Source organism: Leopardus geoffroyi, chromosome B3 (assembly GCF_018350155.1).
Source record: "Leopardus geoffroyi isolate Oge1 chromosome B3, O.geoffroyi_Oge1_pat1.0, whole genome shotgun sequence".
NCBI lineage: Eukaryota > Metazoa > Chordata > Mammalia > Carnivora > Felidae > Leopardus > Leopardus geoffroyi.
This window is the reverse complement of record NC_059337.1, coordinates 134,030,147-134,048,714: the sequence shown is the minus strand read 5'-3', so window position 1 is coordinate 134,048,714 and position 18,568 is coordinate 134,030,147.

The following is an 18,568-nucleotide window of genomic DNA, read 5'->3' as shown; positions in this document are numbered from 1 at the left end:
TCAAAAACAAACAAACAAACAAACAAACAAACATTTAAAAAAGCAAGTAAAGCCTGACTGGATCAGTGGATCCAGTGGGCTCTTGATCTTGGGGTTGTGAGTTCAGGCCCCACGCTGGGTGTAGAGATTACTTAAATAAATAAACAAATTTTAAAAGAATAAAATAAAAAGTAAAATGCGAAGCCGGAGTATGGGGCCAAGGACAGCATGGCCTCAGTCTCCTTGCCTGTAATGTGGGGTGATCTCATGTGCCCTGTCCCCTCTGAGGGCCCAGGGTGAGGTGGGGGCCAGTGGGAGCCCCTCCCCTGGCCCAAAGTGCTGAGCTCCTAAACCTCACAGCTGGACAGCTGCAGGACCCTGGCTACTGACCCTCTAGGGAGGGGACACTGTGAGGCCCCTCCCAGTGTCGGGGGTGGGGGAAGGGGGATGGGGGGAGTCCACTTACTCCCTCTCTTTTTTCTTCCTGAAGGAAAAAAAAAATGCATGATGCTACATGTACTTTGGGGATTTTTCAACACAATTGTCTAAAAATAGCCTGGGCCACTACAGCCCAATTCCTTTTTAGGAAGGGTTTCGGCGGCCCAGCCCGTCCTGGAGGTCGGCTCAGGAAGCGGAGGCTTGGCTGAAGCCCGGGCCTCGGGCCCGGGCCACGGCCCGGGGCCACAGAGACGCTCCCCTTTCCCGTGGTTGAGTGGACAGGACAGGCTCTGGAAAGCCACGAGCTGACCGAGGGCCCACCTGAGCCAAGCCCCGGGCTTCAGCACCCTCCATTTCCTCAGGGTGCAGGCACCAGGTTGCACCCCCTGAACGGTGAGGGTTATCACGTGTATGTCCCCGGACAGGTGGCAGCATCCAGGCTTGCCAGCCTACATTTCATGATTAATAATCCTCACAATGTGGGCGTGCGGGTGGCTCAGTCAGTTGAGCATCTGACTCTTGATTTCGCCTCCGGTCATGATCTCATGCTTCCTGGGACCGAGCTTCGCGTCGGACTCTGTGCTGAGAGCATAGATCCTGCTCGGGATTCTCTCTCTCTCTCTCTCTCTCTCTCTCCCTCTCTCTCTATCTCCCCCTTTGCTCCTCCCCCACTCACTCTGTCTCTCTCTCTCTCTCAAAATAAATAAACTTAATAGTAAATAATCCTCATAACAACCCTGTGAGAACATACTCACGTTATGCCTGTTAAAGGGCTGAAACGTGACTCCCACCAACAAATCACTAGATTGAAGTCCTAATCCCCCAGTACCTCTGAGTATGACTGTATTTGAACATAGGTGATTCAAGAGGTGATTAAAGAGGTGATTCCAGGAGGCCATTAGGGTGAGCTCTGATGTCCTTAAAAGGAGATTAGGGCACAGACACGCACAGGGGGATGACCACGAGAGGACACGGGGAGAAGGCGGCCACCTACAAGCCAAGGAGCCAGGCCTCAGAAGGAACCAGCCCTGTGGACACCTTGACATAGGCCTTCCAGCCTCCAGACTGCGAGTCACGGAACGTCCGTTGTTTAAGTCCTGGTCTGTGGGACTTTGTCACAGCAGCACGGGCAGACCAATACATGCCCTGTGACAGCCGAAAAGGCCAAAGCTTCGGAGAGGCTAAGAATCGTATCCAGGGTCGCACAGCTGATGAGCGAGAGGCTGGGGCAGAGCTGGAAGCCAGGACCCTCCATCCCCCACGCTCTGTCCAGCAAGATCTCTGGAAAGGAGAGCAGAGCCCTTCTCACTGCCTCTCCTCACAGACAGCCCCAGCCCACCCCCAGTGCTCAGGGCAGGAGGGACAGAGTGACAAACGCCCTAGACTCTGGACCCTCTGCCGGCCCCGTGCGGGCTCAGCAGGCCAGGGAGGGGCCAGGCCCAGCGCCCGTGGCCCTTTCTCCTGCCGCCTCCTCCTGCAGCTGCCTGGTCCTCAGCCCCACGTGGTCCACGCTCTGCCGGGGACCCCATGTGGATACGGGCTTCCTGCGTGGCTGTTCCCAACTCGCCCTGGAGGATGGGTCGTGGGTGAGCCAGGAGCTCCGCTCGAGAGCATCAGGCACTCAGTCTATTGGGACAGAGACGAGTGTCTAATTTGGGCCCCGCACCCTCAGCCGGAAGGAATGACCAAGTGAGGCAGGGGGTCTGGTCCTGGAGCCAGCAGGTCTAGGGGGGACTCTGCCTCACTGCTGTGCCGCGGGCAGAACACAGGATGCCCCCAGCTTCATCCCCAGAGTGGGTGGCAATGCGTCCTGACTCACAGGGCTGTCTGGAGGGTTAACTAGGACACCCTTTCTCTCCCCAACCCTTCCCTCCCTCCAACCTCACTTCCCCTCCCCCTGCCCCCCTGAGAAGAGCCGACACAATCCACCCTCTGCCCCTCCCCGGACCCCTGAGCCAGGTGGCAAGGGTTCAAGAGCTCCTTCCGCGGCCTGCCTGGCACAGAGCAGACACCCTCAGACGTGGCACCGAACAGAGAGGCGGACAGGCTACGCTGTCACAGTAACGGGGCACTCTGGCTGAGAGTCCCCTAGAAGGAACTGGGGACTGGGATACTACACATACAGCACTTAAAACAGGAAGCCCTCACCGGGGGCCATAGCCACGGGCACTGGAGGCAGCCGTCGTGGGTTCGAGTTCCGACTCCACCGCGGGTCAGCTGTGTGACCTTGGGTCTGTCTCTTGCCCTCCCAGCTTACTCGTCTGTAAATAGGAGGGTAGTAGAGGTACCTAATGTATCCGTTTGTTATAAAAACCAAACACGATCATAACGCTGAGAGCACAAAGCACTAGCCCCATTCGCAGGAAGCACGCTGTAAGCATCAGCGATGTAGCTCAGCGAGGCATGGCGCGAGGAGAGCGGGGCACCCCGTAGGAGCTGGCCCGGGTCTCAGTTCCTCCAGCCAGGGACTGAGAAGGTGGGGCTCCTGAGGGTTGCTATCTTTACTGCTGTGTTGTCTTCCTTAGGCCAGGTGTGGGACAGCCGTGGGGGCCCCGGGGAACGTGGGAACAGCGAGGTTGTCCCAACCATGATGTCAGGCGGCTCACCCCTCCCAAGCCTCAGTTGGTCGCTTGTGTGGGGACTGTCCCCCGCCCCCAAACACTTTTGTGAGCTGTGGGACACAGCAGAGACCTCAGGAGGCCCTCTTCACTCGGGCCTCCAAGGCACCCAACCCCACAAGGTGGCCGTCCCCGAGAGGCTGGGTGCCCGCTCAAGGCCTCGGCAGGAATGAACTTGGGCTCTGCACCCCAGCTGGGCTGCAAGGTCCTGGCCATAACCACCCCTCTTCTGCCCCCTTCCCTGGCCCCCACCCTGCCCCCACCCCCCAGAAGCTCTCTCCGAGCTCCTGGGAGGAGGCCGGTGGCCCTGGCGTGTGACAGTGTTTGGCTTTGTCCCCTCAGAAGAGCAATTTTTTCCTCTCCTTGGCTGTACTTTCTTTGAATGACTTTCTGGCTCAGGGCCCAAGCTGGATCAAAGACTCCCTGGTGGGGAGGACAACAGGACAGTGTGTTTGTTGTGAGAAAATCGTAGAGGTGAGGCCTGTGGCTCAGGAGCTGGAGGGCCGAGGGGTGGGACTGCCCTGAGCTCCAGATGGGAGGGCAGCCCGAATCTCCTTCCACCAGCAGTGGGGAAGAGGAAGTGAGGACAGAGAACAGGAGGGACGAGGGAGGCACCCTTCAGCGTAAGGTGAGAGCAGGAGGGCTCCCCAGCGTGTCTGCCATGACCGGGCAACCTCTGGGGTCCCAGTCTGAGGTCCCAGTGGACCTCTGTCCTTCAGGATGACCTGAAAGATCCGCTTGGACAAGAAGAGGGGGCGGTGGCGGGGAGGAGCCTGGAACCATCTCTGTGAGCTCCTGACTTCCTTTGCCTTCCTTCTGTCCCACACAGGCCCCCAGCCCTGTCCCCCAGGCTGCCCAGCGGGAGAAGGCTGGAAAGCGCCCCCTTGTCTGGGGGCTCTTGGCAGCAAAGGAAAGGGAAGCTCTTCTCAGGAGCAGCTGCACCAAAGCTGGCGCTCGAAGACGCCGGGGGTGGGGGGAAAGGGCTGGGGGCCTGGAGGGCACTGGTCGTCGCAGCCTGGAGCAGCCGGGCGGGGTGAGGCCCGCGCAGGTGGTAAACAGGTGGCCAACCCCTGGGGAGCTGTTGCCCATGCTGCTGATGAAGTTGTTTTGGAGAAGGGAGCAGGAGGCCCCAGGGCCCCAGGGAGCCGGAGGGAGCGGAGGGAGCTGTCTGTCGCACAGGGGCATCCTTGCTGGAAGAGCCCATGTGACTGGCCTGTGTGGCTGTGCACACCCACCGCTGCACGTACACCCTGCAGGCACACCTCTGCACACATGCCCCTCCCCACACGCACACACGCAGCCCTCCGACGCCCAGAGCGCTGTGCGAGGCCACACGAGAGAGCAAGAAGGCTGATTCGGGCCCCAGCTTCGCCACAGCTTGGCTCACGACTCTGGCACATCACTCAAGCTCTCTGAGCCTCGGTTTCCCCGCCTGCTGGGTGGAGCCAGGACTCTGGCCCACCCTCTGGGTTATCGTGAGACTTGACATCGTAATTGCCAGTTTAGTCAGTCATCGTTATCGTCCCCCATTTAGTTAAGGAAACCAAACCGCCCCTCTGCTAGGGTAGGGAGAACCCGAAAGACCCGGACCAAGTCGGAGGACCTGGACTTGAACCGCATTCTACCCCAGAGATCATGTGTACGTATACTTGACTCATCTATCATCCATCCACACACATTTGTGGGTGTGAGCACATACACGTGGCCGTGACAGTGGCCGCTGAGCCAGGTCCTTTGCATATGCTCCCACAGAGGAAGTCATAGCTCACGGTCTCCCTAACATGTTTTGTTACAAGTATCAGAATCCAGCTAACCCACAAGTACAGTAATTGCTTATTTAACGAGGACCTCGGGCATAGGGGACTTCTGGGCAGTTCGGCAACTTAGTGAGATCATCAAGGACCCGGGTTCTTTCCACCTCTCGGCCCGTCATCTTCAGCGTTAACATGGTGTCACATAGTTACAGGATGGCTGCCACAGTTCTGGACATCGTGTCTGCATTCCAGCATGAAAGGAGAGGAAAGGTGGCCTAAGAGAAGTCTCCTTTCATACCTGTCCCTTTTATGAAGAAACAAAAGCTCTCCCAGATGCCACCCTCACTCCCTCCCCACAGACTTTACCTTATGTTTCATCACCCGGAACTGGGTCACTGGCCACCCAGAGCTGCAAGGGAGGCCGGGAAAGAAAGACTCTGGCAAAGGGCCACAGGACCAGCAGTGAGGCAAGATTCATCCCCTGGGCCCTGGCACTCTCTGCTGTTTTGAACCAAATCAGGATTCTGATGGTCAAGAAGAGGAGGGGAAGGGCCCGTTCAAATGCCTGGCATCTGCCCCCCCTTCAGCCATGAGCTCCATCCCCCGTCCCTCCTCCAGGGGGCAATGTGAGGACAAGAGACATAGAAGGCACAGGAGTTTTGAACTCCCTGGGGGAAGGAAAGGGACCCCAAATTCCATTGCAGCTGTGCCCCTAAAGGTGGCAAACCCAGCCAGGAACAGGCTTGCCGAAGCCACCTTGCTGGAAGCAGGAAGGGGCCATTTACCTGGCTGTGCCCACCCAGGCCCCAGAATCTTGGTCATGATGTCCCGTGTCCCCAAACAGCATCTAGTGCCACAGCTTCTGTCCTTCCTACCATGACACATCCACTGGCGGCATTCCCGCGAGGGTCCCTCTCCTCCCCAGCCCCCACCAAAACCTCTGCCTGCCTATATGCGATGATGTCCCAGGGTCACCCAGAATCCCCTTTAACTTTGAAAAACAGGAAGTCATTTAGAAGCCCAGATGCCTTGGTATGACCCCTCTCTGCCGACTCCACGGCTCCAGGGACCCCTGGGAACCAAGAAGCCCTGAGGCGGCAGCACTTTATGAAGATGGTTTGTTGGGGACAGCTGCCTATCAGGCACCTTCTGAAACAAAAGTTAGTACGTCTGCCCTTCGGTGAACACATCTGAGCATGGAGAAGCATGGCTGAGCCTGGACAGTGCGGCTTAGTCATCAGGATCCAATCTTTCCTCTCCAGGGACCTGTGACAAGCCTTTTCTTGGAGACTTCCCGGTTCCGGTTTCCAGAATTCTGCTAATACCCTGTGCACCCAGTGAGCTCTGGTCTAGGCCATGGGTTCTGGGAAGAAGCCCTTCCTGAGGCAAGACCCGTGTCACCAAATGCACAACATTTGGGGTCCCTGAACGTGCAAATGCTCTCAGCTCCCTCTCTGGCCAACTCCTTGGCAGCTGTCATGGGCTCCCTTCCTTCAAGGCACTCTGTGCCTTCTTGGCCACCCGCCTAACTACAATGGCTTCTTCCTTTATGTTTGTCTCAAACATTGAATATGACGGAATCCTTCCGGGTCAGAGTCTTAGATGGAAACAAAGATCCCCCTTGGGGATCACGGCCCTGGATGCTTGCCACTGGAGTCGTTGGAGCCCCATGTGGGGCACACTTCACACCCCGGCCCACGTCCCCTCCAGGCTCTCTCCTCCCTGCACATTGAGCCATCATCTGCGGCACCCTTCCAGCTGCCGTTCTGAGAATTGAGCTTCCCCTAAGTGCTTTGGGGTGGTAAGGATGTGACACTACATTTCGATGGCCCTTCCCTCTGAGGCGGCTGGTGCCAGAGAAGGCTGGGTGTGAAGGATGCATATGCAGTGATCCAAGGAGAAGGAGTCCCCACCGTGCCAGCAGCTGGCCTCCCCGTGTGTGGGGGTGGGACGGGGCGGGGGGGGCAGTCGTCTGAGAAGGTTACTGAAGTTTGTTTCACTCAAAGGATTTGGTTCTTTCCATCATGGCGGCTTGCAGACCAGAGCCAGGAGAGGTGGGGGGGACAATGAGGCTTTCAGTGTCCTGGGCCAGGCAGGCTGGGTGCAGGGGCAGGGATGGGACTTGCTTCTCTCAGCTGTTACTTCCCCACCCCCACCCCGAGGGAGAAGCGGCAGGGGCGGGGTGGGGGGCAGAGGGGGTGTCCAGGTAAGGCAGGGCTGGAGCTCCCATTCGGCCATCACAAGCTCCTGCTGAAGCACAGCCCGGGCTGGGGCTGGGAAGACCCTGCCCTGGCGCAGCGTTCAGTCCCGGAGAGGGGCTGACGGCCACAGAAGGGCACTGTGAAGCCCTGGTTCCCAACTGGGGGCGACTGTGGCACCCGGAGGAGGTGGGAGATATTTGGGTCGTTAGATCTGGCCGGAGTGCTGCTCACAGCAGTGGGTAGAGGCCGAGGGTGCTGCTAAACCCTGGGTGCACAGGATGAGCCCCACTGCATAGAATTATCTAACCCCCAAAATATCAATAGTGCACCTTTGGCCAACTAGGGAAGTGCCCAGGGCACGAGGACTAGAGCATGGGATCTCCTATAATTATACGATGCCCTGGTGAAAACCTTGGGGTTACTCATGGGGCTGCCATCAGATGGCTCTGGGGAGTGGCACATGGTCCTTGTCAGCTCTGGGGTGTGACAGTCTGCTGACCACAGGAATCTAGCCCTTTCCTCAGGCTCTCCAAGTCCCAACAGGTGCATGGGGACCGGCTCTCATCGTGCATCATGGGAAGGCCCAGGCTCTACTGGACTGGGAGAGACTTGGTCATGGCCACAGCCCCGGCCGGCTTCAAGCAGAAAGACTTCAAGCGGAAAGAACTTGCTCGTGTGTGAGGGTCCACCTACCTCCTCGGGCTTGTCTCCTCCGTTCCAAGGCTCCCCTGCCCAGAGCAGTGAGAGCCAAATGTAAGCAACCAAAAGAAAGCAAAGACGCCAGGCCGGGGCCTCTGCCATGCCCCAGCTCCCTGCCCCTTCTGCATAAAATCCACACCCTGCATCTGGCCTTCCAGTGACTGCAACCTGGCCTCGGTCTACTTTTCTCACTACTGCTCCCTATTCCTCCCCTCCCTGTCTCTGCCAGAGTCCTGACCACAAACAGTGTCCCCCTGCACTGACCTTGTGACCTTCCCTGTCCTCTGTGTCCACCCTCAATGGAGCCTCCCCCTCCCCGAATCGGGACTGACCACACCTTTCCTGTCCATGCTGCGAATCCTCATTTAAGTCATTCCACGCACTGGCCCTTTCCAGACACAGAGAGTAAGGCCACGTTTCCATTCAGCACTTACTGCCTTTGAACTTAACAACAAAAATAGCTTTAATAAATTATAAGTATCTTTCATAAACTGTAAAAACAACTTTATACATGTTTGTGTGTATTTTAGTTTAAAGAATACAAAAAGGGGGGCGTCTGGGTGGCTCAGTCAGTTGGGTGTCCGACTTTGGCTCCGGTCGTGATCTCATGGTTCGTGAGTTCAAGCCCCGTGTCAGGTTCTGTGCTGACAGCTCAGAGCCTGGAGGCTGCTTCGGATTCTGTGTCTCTCTCTCTCTCTGCCCCTCCCCTGCTTGCACTCTCTCTTAAAAATAAATAAACATTAAAAAAAATTTTTAAAGAATACGAAAAGATATAAAGAAGAAAACAAAAGCCACCTGATGAGAAGGCCCTTCTAGCATTCTGGAGAATATCCTCACACACATCCCTCAGTATGCCGACACACGTATAAATCTGTGTTTACACTTGCATGTAAATGGGATCTCTTTGCATCAGATGTCACCTGACCTGCTCTTTTCTCCATCAATGTGACGTGTAGAACTTTCCATGTCAATGCAAACATGTCTACCCTATCTGATCTAATTGCTGGGCAGTATTTCATTGAAGAGGTAGATTAGAATTGAATTATTCTGTTCCCTATTAATGGACATTTAGACTATTTCCAATGTTTTGTTGTCACAAACAATACTCTGATGAATATCCTCGTATACAGGTCTTTGCTCACGTGTCTGATTATTTTCTTAGAGCAGGAATTAGTAGGCACTTTTAAAACTCAGACACGTGTTTCCAAGTTGGCCTTTAGAAAGAGTGCACCAATTTATACCTTGAACCAACAGTAATAATACAAATGAATAATAAATACCAGGTAGTAAGCACTTTTTCTTACCTGGCCCTTCCCTGAGCACTTTATACCTCATGACTTATTTAATCCCCCCACAAACCTGCCAGGTGGATGCTTCCATAGCCCATTTTACAGATGAGGAAGGTGAGGCAGGGGGAAGTTTTATGTCAGTAGTCCAGAGTTAGTAAGTGGCAGAGCATCAGTATATGAAGATGCCCATTTCCCCACAATCCTGCTAATACAAAGAGAAACATTTCTTTAATTTTTTTAAATGTTTATTTTTGAGAGAGAGACAGAGAGAGAGAGCACGCTCATGTGCAAGGCAGGGGAGGGGCAGAGACAGGGGGAGACAGAGGATCCCGAGCAGACTCTGCACTGACAGCAGAGAGCCCCATGCGGGGCTCGGACCCATGAATGGTGAGATCATGACCGGCACCGAAGTCAGACGCTTAGCCGACTGAGCCACCCAGGCATCCCGAGAAACATTTCTAATCTTTTGATAATCTAATGGGAGGAAAAAAAAGAAAATCTCATTGTTGCCTTTATTTTCATTTTTGTTACTAGTAACGTTGATTTTTCCCCCCAAGCGTTTATCAGCCAGTCTTTTATGAATTACTTTTCCGTATTTTTTCCTCATTTTTCAACCGGGCCATTCATCCTTGTATTGATTTGTGGTAACACTTTACATACTACAGAAATCAGCCCTTTGTCATTACCTGCCTCATCTCCCACTTTAGACAGTGAGGGTCTATGGGGAGAGGGTGTACCAGCCTCACCGCCTGCCCCCCCTGCCCTGAGTGCCTGGCACAGAGCAGGCTTCCAAAAGTGGGACCCCTCATCCTTCAAAGGGGCTCTGGGAGCTCTTAGCACTCAACAGGGGCACAACCCATTTGTCATCCACTCGTAACACCTGCTTTGCCCCTCAGCCTGAACTAACAACTCTGTCTGCCCGGGGTCGGTCATATAGAATGAATATCCGTCTCATTGGATGCCCAGGTGGCCAGGTGAGGCAGGTGGGGTGTATTAGTCCCTGGTCACAAATGAGGAAACTGAGTCTCAACGTGGCTCCATAAGACGCCTAAAGTTTCACGGCTAGGACTGACATTGAACGCCCCGCCCCCTCCCCCCCCCCCCCTCCTTGGTTTAAGGCTTACCTGTTCCATCTCTGAGTGACAAGCCGGATCAAAATGGGGCAGAACTTCCTGCCTGCAGAAGACAGGGGCCCATGCAGACCTGGGTCCCTGACACGCCCCAGGGTCCCCACACGACAGGTCTTGCACCCACCCCTGTCACCCGCCAGGCGGCTCCAGGCCAGGCCACCCTGCCTCCCACAGTGCTCCCAGCTGGGGCTGAGCTCAGGGAGAGAGCAGAGGGAGGGCGAGCAGGCGGCACAAGGGCCCCTTTGTGCCTGTTGCTAAGGGCCGGGCTGTATTTACTCAGCCTCGGTAAACAGGAGGTGCCTGGAGGCCCGCTCTGTTATGACAACTTAAAGAGCATTTTCTTTCCTTCCTGAGGCTGCTCAAGCCCTGGAGTGCTCGAGGTGGTTCCCCACATTGGAGGGTGTGAGCTGGGGTGTCTCCGCCATGCTGGGTCAAGGCTGGAAGATACCAGAGAGGCCGCTCAGCTCAGCCCTTTGAGGTTCCGCTGGAGACACTGAGGCCCCAGGCGGGAATGGGGATGAGGGGGCAGGGGCCTCTGGCCCGATGTCACAGAGGAGGGGCCAGCTGAGATAAACCTGGCAGCTGAGAGTCTGTCTTCTGCGGGGAGCCGATCTGGGAGATGTCCACCTGTCTCTCACACCCTGGTCATCAGCACTTGGCTCCGTTGTGACTCCTCACCACCTTCCCTCCCTCCCTAGGGTAGACAGTGGAGGTGGGGGGAGGGTGGCAGGGGCAGGCGGAGGCTGCCCCGCCACCCACCCAGAAGTCCCCGGGCCCAGGCCCACGGAGGTGGAGAACACCCCAAACCAAGTCAAGATACAGTTAAAAAAAAAAAAAAATCATGGTCTTATTTCGAATGCTTGCAATTAATCAATAATCGCTTTTAAAGCCCCCTCCCGGGGTAACATCATAGTGGCAGCTACAAGTTAGCTAGAGGATTTCTTTTCTGCATATACACGGTTAGGGGCCATGGATGGTGCGTCCAGTGAGGGAACCCTCCTCCCCGATGGCCATAAAATGAGCTTCCTTTAGCCCTGTGGATATGTCAGTCATACCTGAGGCTGTCACCTCCTTTGCAGAGAATGTCAAAGGGCTACTTTGAAGCCCTCGGTGCACGAGAGGCCTCCTGCGACAGGCCCAGCCCGAGGTGGCCAGCAGCCAGGGCTCCTGTGTGACCTTCAGCCAGGGCCACCTTCCCTGGCTCCCTTCCTCCAGGAGAAGGGCGATGTGGGCTCTGGGCTCTGCGTCTCCTGCCCTGAGGTCCCTGTTAGGGACCCTGTTAGGGCTTCACCTCACTCAGAAGACCCGGGAGGCCCGAGGGTGGGGCTTGGGGGCCAGAAACTGATTTCCAGGGATGCCCATGATTCCTGGGCCTGTGCCCAATGGGCCTCTGCCAGGCCAGGTGCTCCTCCTGGCCCAAGCCCCATCCTCCCCTCCTGCCCACACCCCAGGCTCCACAAACAAAGGTCCTGTGTACCTTGGCTGGCAGGACACTCACGCAGGGAATCCTTCGGGGAACAGAGTAGATTTCCTCAGAGGCGGGGGTGGGCCAGCCTGGGGAGGCCTTCTGACCCAGGGTCACCCTACCTTGGCAAACCGCCCACAGCTCAGGGCCAGGCCCTGGGGATGCTGTGAGCCTACCCAAGTATTCGTCAGAGGGGGCAGCCAAGGCTTTCGGCCTTGAAGCGGAAGGTCTGGGGCCCATGCTCCACCCCTGCCTGAGGATGTCACAGTCTGGGGCTGCCCCCCAGTGTAGCCAGCCCTGAAGTCGAGGGCTCCTCCCTAGCCCTGCTCTTACTTCTTTCCACCCCAGAATGCTGTTCCAGCAGAATCGTATCAGTGGGGACCTCTGAACCAGCCTCTGCCAGATGCTGGGCGAGAAGGAAATAAGGCCAGATTTTGAGCATTGAGCTCCTTCCTGCCTCCAGGAGCTGGCCATTATTGTCCCCACTTACAAATGAAGAAATGGAAGCTCGCAAGGCCGCGGGCAGCATCGGGGGAACTTACGGTTGTGCCTGGAGATGGCCTAGAACCATCTTGTGCCTTGTTCTCAATTGCTGCTCTCAGAAAGAAGCAAAGAGCCCCACTCTGCCTCTCAGCCACATGACGTGGGCGCATTACCCAACCTCTCTGGGTCCCAGGCTAATTCACAGTACCCATGTTCCAGAGTTAGCATGATAGGTGACCTCACATGTTTTGGGCACTTAGAACAGCCCTGGGGTATCATAACCGTTATGTAAGCCTATTGGATGATGACAATGACAAAGGTCACAAGATGAAACCCTTGGGGAAAGTAAAACGGCTCAGGCCCGTGGAATCTAGACATTTCTCCAGCTGAGGTACCTCTAGGGCTCCTGGGTTCTGGGAAGTGGGGCAGTTCGTCATCCTCTGAGTTAGTGCCACCTTCAGTGGGCTGGGCTGGGCTGGCCCCTGGGCCACTGTGCAGGAATGCTCCAAAGGCCAGGTGAGCTAAAAACAACCATCCTTAGCCTGCCCCTCTCCCTGCGTCTGCCTGGTTGGGGCACTGATTGGGGCCTTTTTCTTCTGGACTCTCAGTCCCAGCTGAGCTGTGAGGTCACACATCAGTCAGCACCTGCTCCTTTGACACAGGTTGGTTTCTTTGTATATGACCGTGTGCTGGGCATGGGGCCACTAACAGGGAACACAGTAGAAGGTTCCAGTCCTCAAGGCACTTAAAGGTAAAGGGCAAGCAAATACATCACCATGGGACTTCTTTGGGGGAGGAAGTAAAAGGGACTATGGTCCCAGAGAAGAGGGAGACTAACTTCGAGGTGGCCTCAGAGAAGTGCCTTCATCTAGCCCCAGAGCCAGGCGGAAACACCGATGCTCCGGGCTGGTACTACTATGCCCATTTCAGAGATGACAAAACCGAGGCTCAAAGAGGTAAAGGGACTTTCCCAAGGTCACACAGCTAGTAGGGGGCAGAGGTGCATCCCCCAAGCCCTCTGGGGGTTCATGCTGCTTCCAGCAGCCAACCTTGGATTCATTTGACCCTGAGTCAAAGGCCAAATTGGGACATGTCCTCCTTTCCTGGAACCTTTCTGTTTTTCTGGTCTGCCAAGGGCTGCCAAGGCGGAGAAGAAGACCTTATCCTGATTTGCAAGCCCAAGAAGGAAGCCCCAGGGGGAGCTGGTTTGTGGCCCCAAGGTAGCTCCTGGGGCTGTCCCTCCAGAGGTGGTTTCAGTGAAGACGTGGGATGTGGGGGTGTGCACCTGCGAGTGTGATGTGAGGCAGGGGGGCTGTCAGCCAGGTAAAGCGGAGGAGATGGGGACACAGGGCTGCGTGTGCCTTGGCTGGCTGCATGACCTTGGCAAGTCACATGCCAATAGTGACAACCACCGTGTATTACAAGCCTACAACGTGCTGAGCACTATGAGAAGGACATTTTGCATATTACCTCCCTGATCCTCACGGTAGGGCCAGAAAGACCACTTCCCCCGTTCAAAGATCACAGAGGGTCAGTGACTTGGCCAAGGCCACAAAGCAGATGAAAACCTGGGTCTGGTTTACTCCGAAGCGTGTGCTCTTAGCCCCAGCCCTGCCCAGACCCTCAGCACCCTCAGCACCCTCAGCACCTCTCCTACAGAGGGCAGGTGCAGGCAAACCAGAGGATGCTGGGAGAAGACAAGTGGAACCCTGTGCTCGTGGATAGACCAGGCTTTCAGGAAAATACCAGTGCTGGGCTCTCTGGGGATCACTTGCTGGGATCACAGCACTGAACCACATCCTGGATGGACGCTGGGGGTGTTTCTTGGGTGAAATCTGAGTGGAATGGGTGCCGCCAATGATCTTGGAAAGAACATTCGTGAAAAGGGAATGTCTCAGGGGGGTAGGAAAGGGGCAAGGGGGACAGGAGGAGTTTCTCCTCTTCCTGGACTCTCACTTTTAGCTCCAGGGTCTAAAGTGGTCTTGGCAGTGGGTCACATGGAGGCAGCTGAGAGTTAAAAACAAGCTGTGCCTCTGTTTCCCACCTGCTGGTGGCAGAGGCAGGCATCCAGAGCAGTGAGCAGTTTCTGGGACACCAGTATCAAGGACAATGATGGAGGAGCCCTCAGCCTGAATGCAGGGGCATCTTTCTGGCCAATCTAGGGAGGGGGAACAGCCTGAGGAGAGCCATGTCCCCATGCCTCCTGAGGCCCAAAGAGCATCTGCAGTGACCCCAGCAGAGAGCCAGGCCCGGGAGAAGGAGTCTCAGCAGATGCCAGAAAAGAGGGCATGCCCCGCCCCCCGCCCAGGACAAGCTTCCAGAGAGCACACGAGGTAAGCAGTGCCCAGGGAAAACATGCAGACACAGCAGGACCCACTCTGAGAAGGGCTGGTTTCCAGCACGGGGTCAGTGTCAAGTGGGGTCCCGAACACTGACGTGGGGAACGCGGGAGTTACAAACAACACATCAGCATGCTGTCACTGGATGTTCTGTAGATAACAAGCCACCCCAACACTTAGGGGCTTAAAACAACAACATTTTAGGGGTGCCTGGGAGGTTTAGTCGGTTAAGCATGTGACTTTGGCTCAGATCATGATCTCCTGGTTCATGAGTTCAAGCCCTGTGTCCGGTAAGCTGGAGCCCCATTTTGGGTAAAAAAAAAAATCCCCACTTTGGGTGAGCCCCGCTTCTCTCTCTCTCTCTCTCTCTCTCTCTCTCTCTGCCTCTCACTCACTTGCACCCTCTCTGTCTCTCAAAAAAAATTTATTACTATACCCCACAGTTCTGGGGGTTGATCAGTTCTCACCTGGAGCCTCTCATGTGGTTACGGTGGCTGGGGCTGGAGCCTTTTTGAAGAATTCCTCACCCCTGTGTCCAACGATTGAGGCGGACTGTCAGCTGGAACTTCAACAAAGGCCATTGGCTGGAGCACCTGCACTTGACCTCAATATGGCTTGGGCTTCTTCACACCATGGTGGCTGGGTTCCAAGGGCGGACATCCCAAGAGAACTGGGCAGAGCTCTGTCGCTTTTCTGACCCCAACTCTGAAGTCACATAACGTCACTTCTGACATAGTCACAGGCCTGCCAAGGTTCAAGGGGAGAGAGCAGAGACATCCACCTCCTGCCATTCAAAGGAGTGAGTGTCACAATTACACTGTATGAAGAGCGAGTGGGGTGGGAGGTGGTGGCAGCCATCTTTGAAAAATACAACCTGCCATCTTCAGTAACTGTTCATTGAGTGGCTACTATGAACTAGTAGTGACCCGGAGACAATAGTCCCCGCCTCAGGGAGCTGACATTCTAGTTGGAGAACACAGCCAAATCGGTCAACTAAATAAATCGGTCAGCCACATGAATAGGTGAACTCAAAGGCACATCAAGTGGAGGTAAGTGCTAAGAGGAACAGTAACGTAAGGTAAAGCACTAGGGCATGTGGGGGGCAGGTGGTGATGTATATGTCAGGTGGCTGTTTGAATGTTGGCCATATGAAGGTCTGGAAGTGGAATTTCAGGAACCAGATCAGCCAGAGTAGAGGCACTTTGGTGGATGTGTGTCTGGGGCTCAGGAAGCAACCCGGAGGCCAATAAGGCAGGAGTGGAGAGACAGGGAGAGGATTGGAAGGCAGGAGCAGGATGTGCAGAACTGTTGGTCTGTCTTTGTGGGGACTTTGGCTTCTGCTGTGAGCAAAGGGGAGGACTGTTTTTGAGCAAAAGTGGAGGACTTCTGACTTCTGACTCCAAGAGCAAGACTGGGCATTAAGGAACACCCAGTCCAATCCTCCCATGCCCCAGCTTTTGCTTGCATGCCCTTACTGACAGGGAACTCACCCCTGTGTTGTTTATGGGGTTTGTCTTGTCATGAATGAAAATAAGCCTCCAGTAGTTCTCCCTCATTATGGCCTGCCTCTGGGACCACCAAGTGGGTCCCTCTCCCATTCCCTGGTCATTTAAGGGATGTGTCAAACTCTCTGAGTCTTTTCCACATCAATCCCTATGAAGTTCTTCCACTAATCCACATATACCTCGACCTCCTCACCATACTGGTCATTTATGTCTGTCCTTTCTCTAAAGAGGGATTGGTAAAATATAGCCCAAGGGCCAAATCAGGCCCTCAGCCTGCTTTTGTAAATAGAGTTTTATTAGAACACAACCATGCCCCCTTGTTTACTATTGCCTATAGCTGCTTTTTACAGAGTTGAGTTGCTGCCCCAGAAACTGTAAGACCCACGAAGTTTAAATATTTATTATCTGGCCCTTGACAAAGTTTTCTGACCCCTGTCCTAAATGTGTGTGCCTTAAGTTTTGCCCTGGCTGCAATGCTGAAAAAAGACTGTGCGGGTCAAGAGTAGAGGCAAGGAAGCCCACGAACAGGGTGGACTCTTAAGCAGTAAAGAACATCCCAAAGCACAGTATTACAATACTCTTGCTATATATTTGTCCAGTTCAAATATTAATCTACCCAAACATATATTTTAAAATTAGAATTCATATCTAGTTCTCTGTAAAGGTTTCTAGGACATCTCTGGTTGAATAAATACAGATTTCTGCATGTTTTTTTCATGAATTATCAGCACGACAGAGCCTCAGACCTTACCTTGAGTCCCTCCGCTCAGCCTGTAAGGGGGTGCAGTGGTTGGGAACAGAGCTGGGTGGTATCCTGAGGTGCAATTAAAAACCACAGATTCTTAACTCTGAAACACAACAACATTAAAAACCACAGCGGGCACAAGGCCCACAAAGGGCTGAGTGTTTGAGGCTGAGCGGCAGGATAGGCCAACCACGTCTGCACCAAAGAAAGCAAGAAAGCCCACACCCCACCAGCCCGGCCGGCCTCCCTAGGAAACTTGGACTCTTTCTGGATTTTCCAAAGCAAGGTTTTTTTTTTTTTTTTTTTTCAGTCTCTATGGTCATGAAGCATGAAAAGAAAGCCCTGAATTGTTTCCCAGGAAGAAAGGGAGAAAAAGAAAACACTAAAAACATTGCTGGTTCAAAAATACATGCTTTGTCCTTCAGCTGCCCTAAAGAAAATAAACATACAACAGAACTTACAAAATTAGAGACAGAGGCTTAAAAAAGTGAAGTCTTTACCTCTCGTTGATAGCACCTTCCAGAATCTGCACCTTTGGCAACTAAACTGTGTGGCCTCGCTTGACCTCTTATGCTGGGTTCTAGGTCAATGTCTGCATAGCAGAAACCCCAAGCCCCTCCCTTCAAGGGGCTGTGAGGTCTCCATGAGAGGGTGAAGGTGGAAGTTCCAAGGGAGTAGCCACCAGGTGTCCCAGAGTGGCGCTTTGTGTGGAAGACCGGAGAAAGAAGCAAATGACTTCCCAGGCACTGTTCCCCTGGATTGTTGCCACCCACACTGGGATGCAGAGATACAGGACAATATATGGGTACCACAGGTGTCCAGGTATCTTCTGGAAGCCTCAAAAATGAAATCTGTGGGTGAAGAGCTCAGAAAGAGAGTGGTGAGTGCTACCAGGGGTAACAAGGCTGAGGATACTGGTAGAGGTTCAGCCTTTGGACCTTGACCACAGAGGATGGGTGTGGCAGGGACAGAAGGTCCACGGATGCCTCCACGCTCATGTCCTGCCCTGGGTTCAATGAGGGGAACTCTGACCTCTCAGCCCACCTCCCCCGAGGATTTTCTGGGCACCCAAACTGTTCTCTGCTGCTCCCCAAACCTTTTCAATGCCATGGCCCTGGCAAGGTGCCAGGAAGCTGGCACTGGACCAGATCCTCTTCCTGCCACTTAGGAATGTGCCCAGGGTCACGTTTAGTGTGGAAAAGCAGCTGCCTGACTCAGGCCTCCCCAGCCTCAATCCCAGGTTGAGATCATTTCCTTTTCTCATTTGTTCCATGAAAAAAATCTCTCCCAGGTTAGTGGACAGGCAGGGCCTGCTCAGAATGAGCCTCTGGGGAGAAGCTTTGAGCAAACCAAAGAGTACAATGCAGAGCTTTGGAGGGAGCTGGAAGAGCTGAGTTCCAGTCAGATACCTCGGGAACTGGCTCTGACCTAGGCAGGCTATCCAAACCCTCTGAGCCCCATTTCCTCTGACACTCCCTTGAACATATTGAACTGGCTGACCTCTACCATTCTAGTTTTTCTTAACAACCACAAGTAGATGAGTAGTTTGTTGTCTAAGGTCAAAATGTAAAAGTGTGCAGTGTAAATATACCAGGCCAGGACCAACTTCAGGGACCACGTGGGAGCCCCAGAATGCCTGTGAGAAAGCTGACCAGTTCAAGTGGCACAAAACCCGTTACATCTATCCATGAATCACACCTAAGCATTGACCCATTCACCCAACAATGCTTCCATTCTTCCTGCTATCTTCCCTTTCATTCTTCCATCTTATCAGCCCTCCATCCATCTGTTTAACCATCCGTCCACCCATCCATCCAACCAACTATCCATCCATCCATCCAACCATCCATCCATCCATCCATTCATCCATCCGTCATTTCACCTTTCTTACTTCCATCCATCCATTCCATCCAACTACTCTTT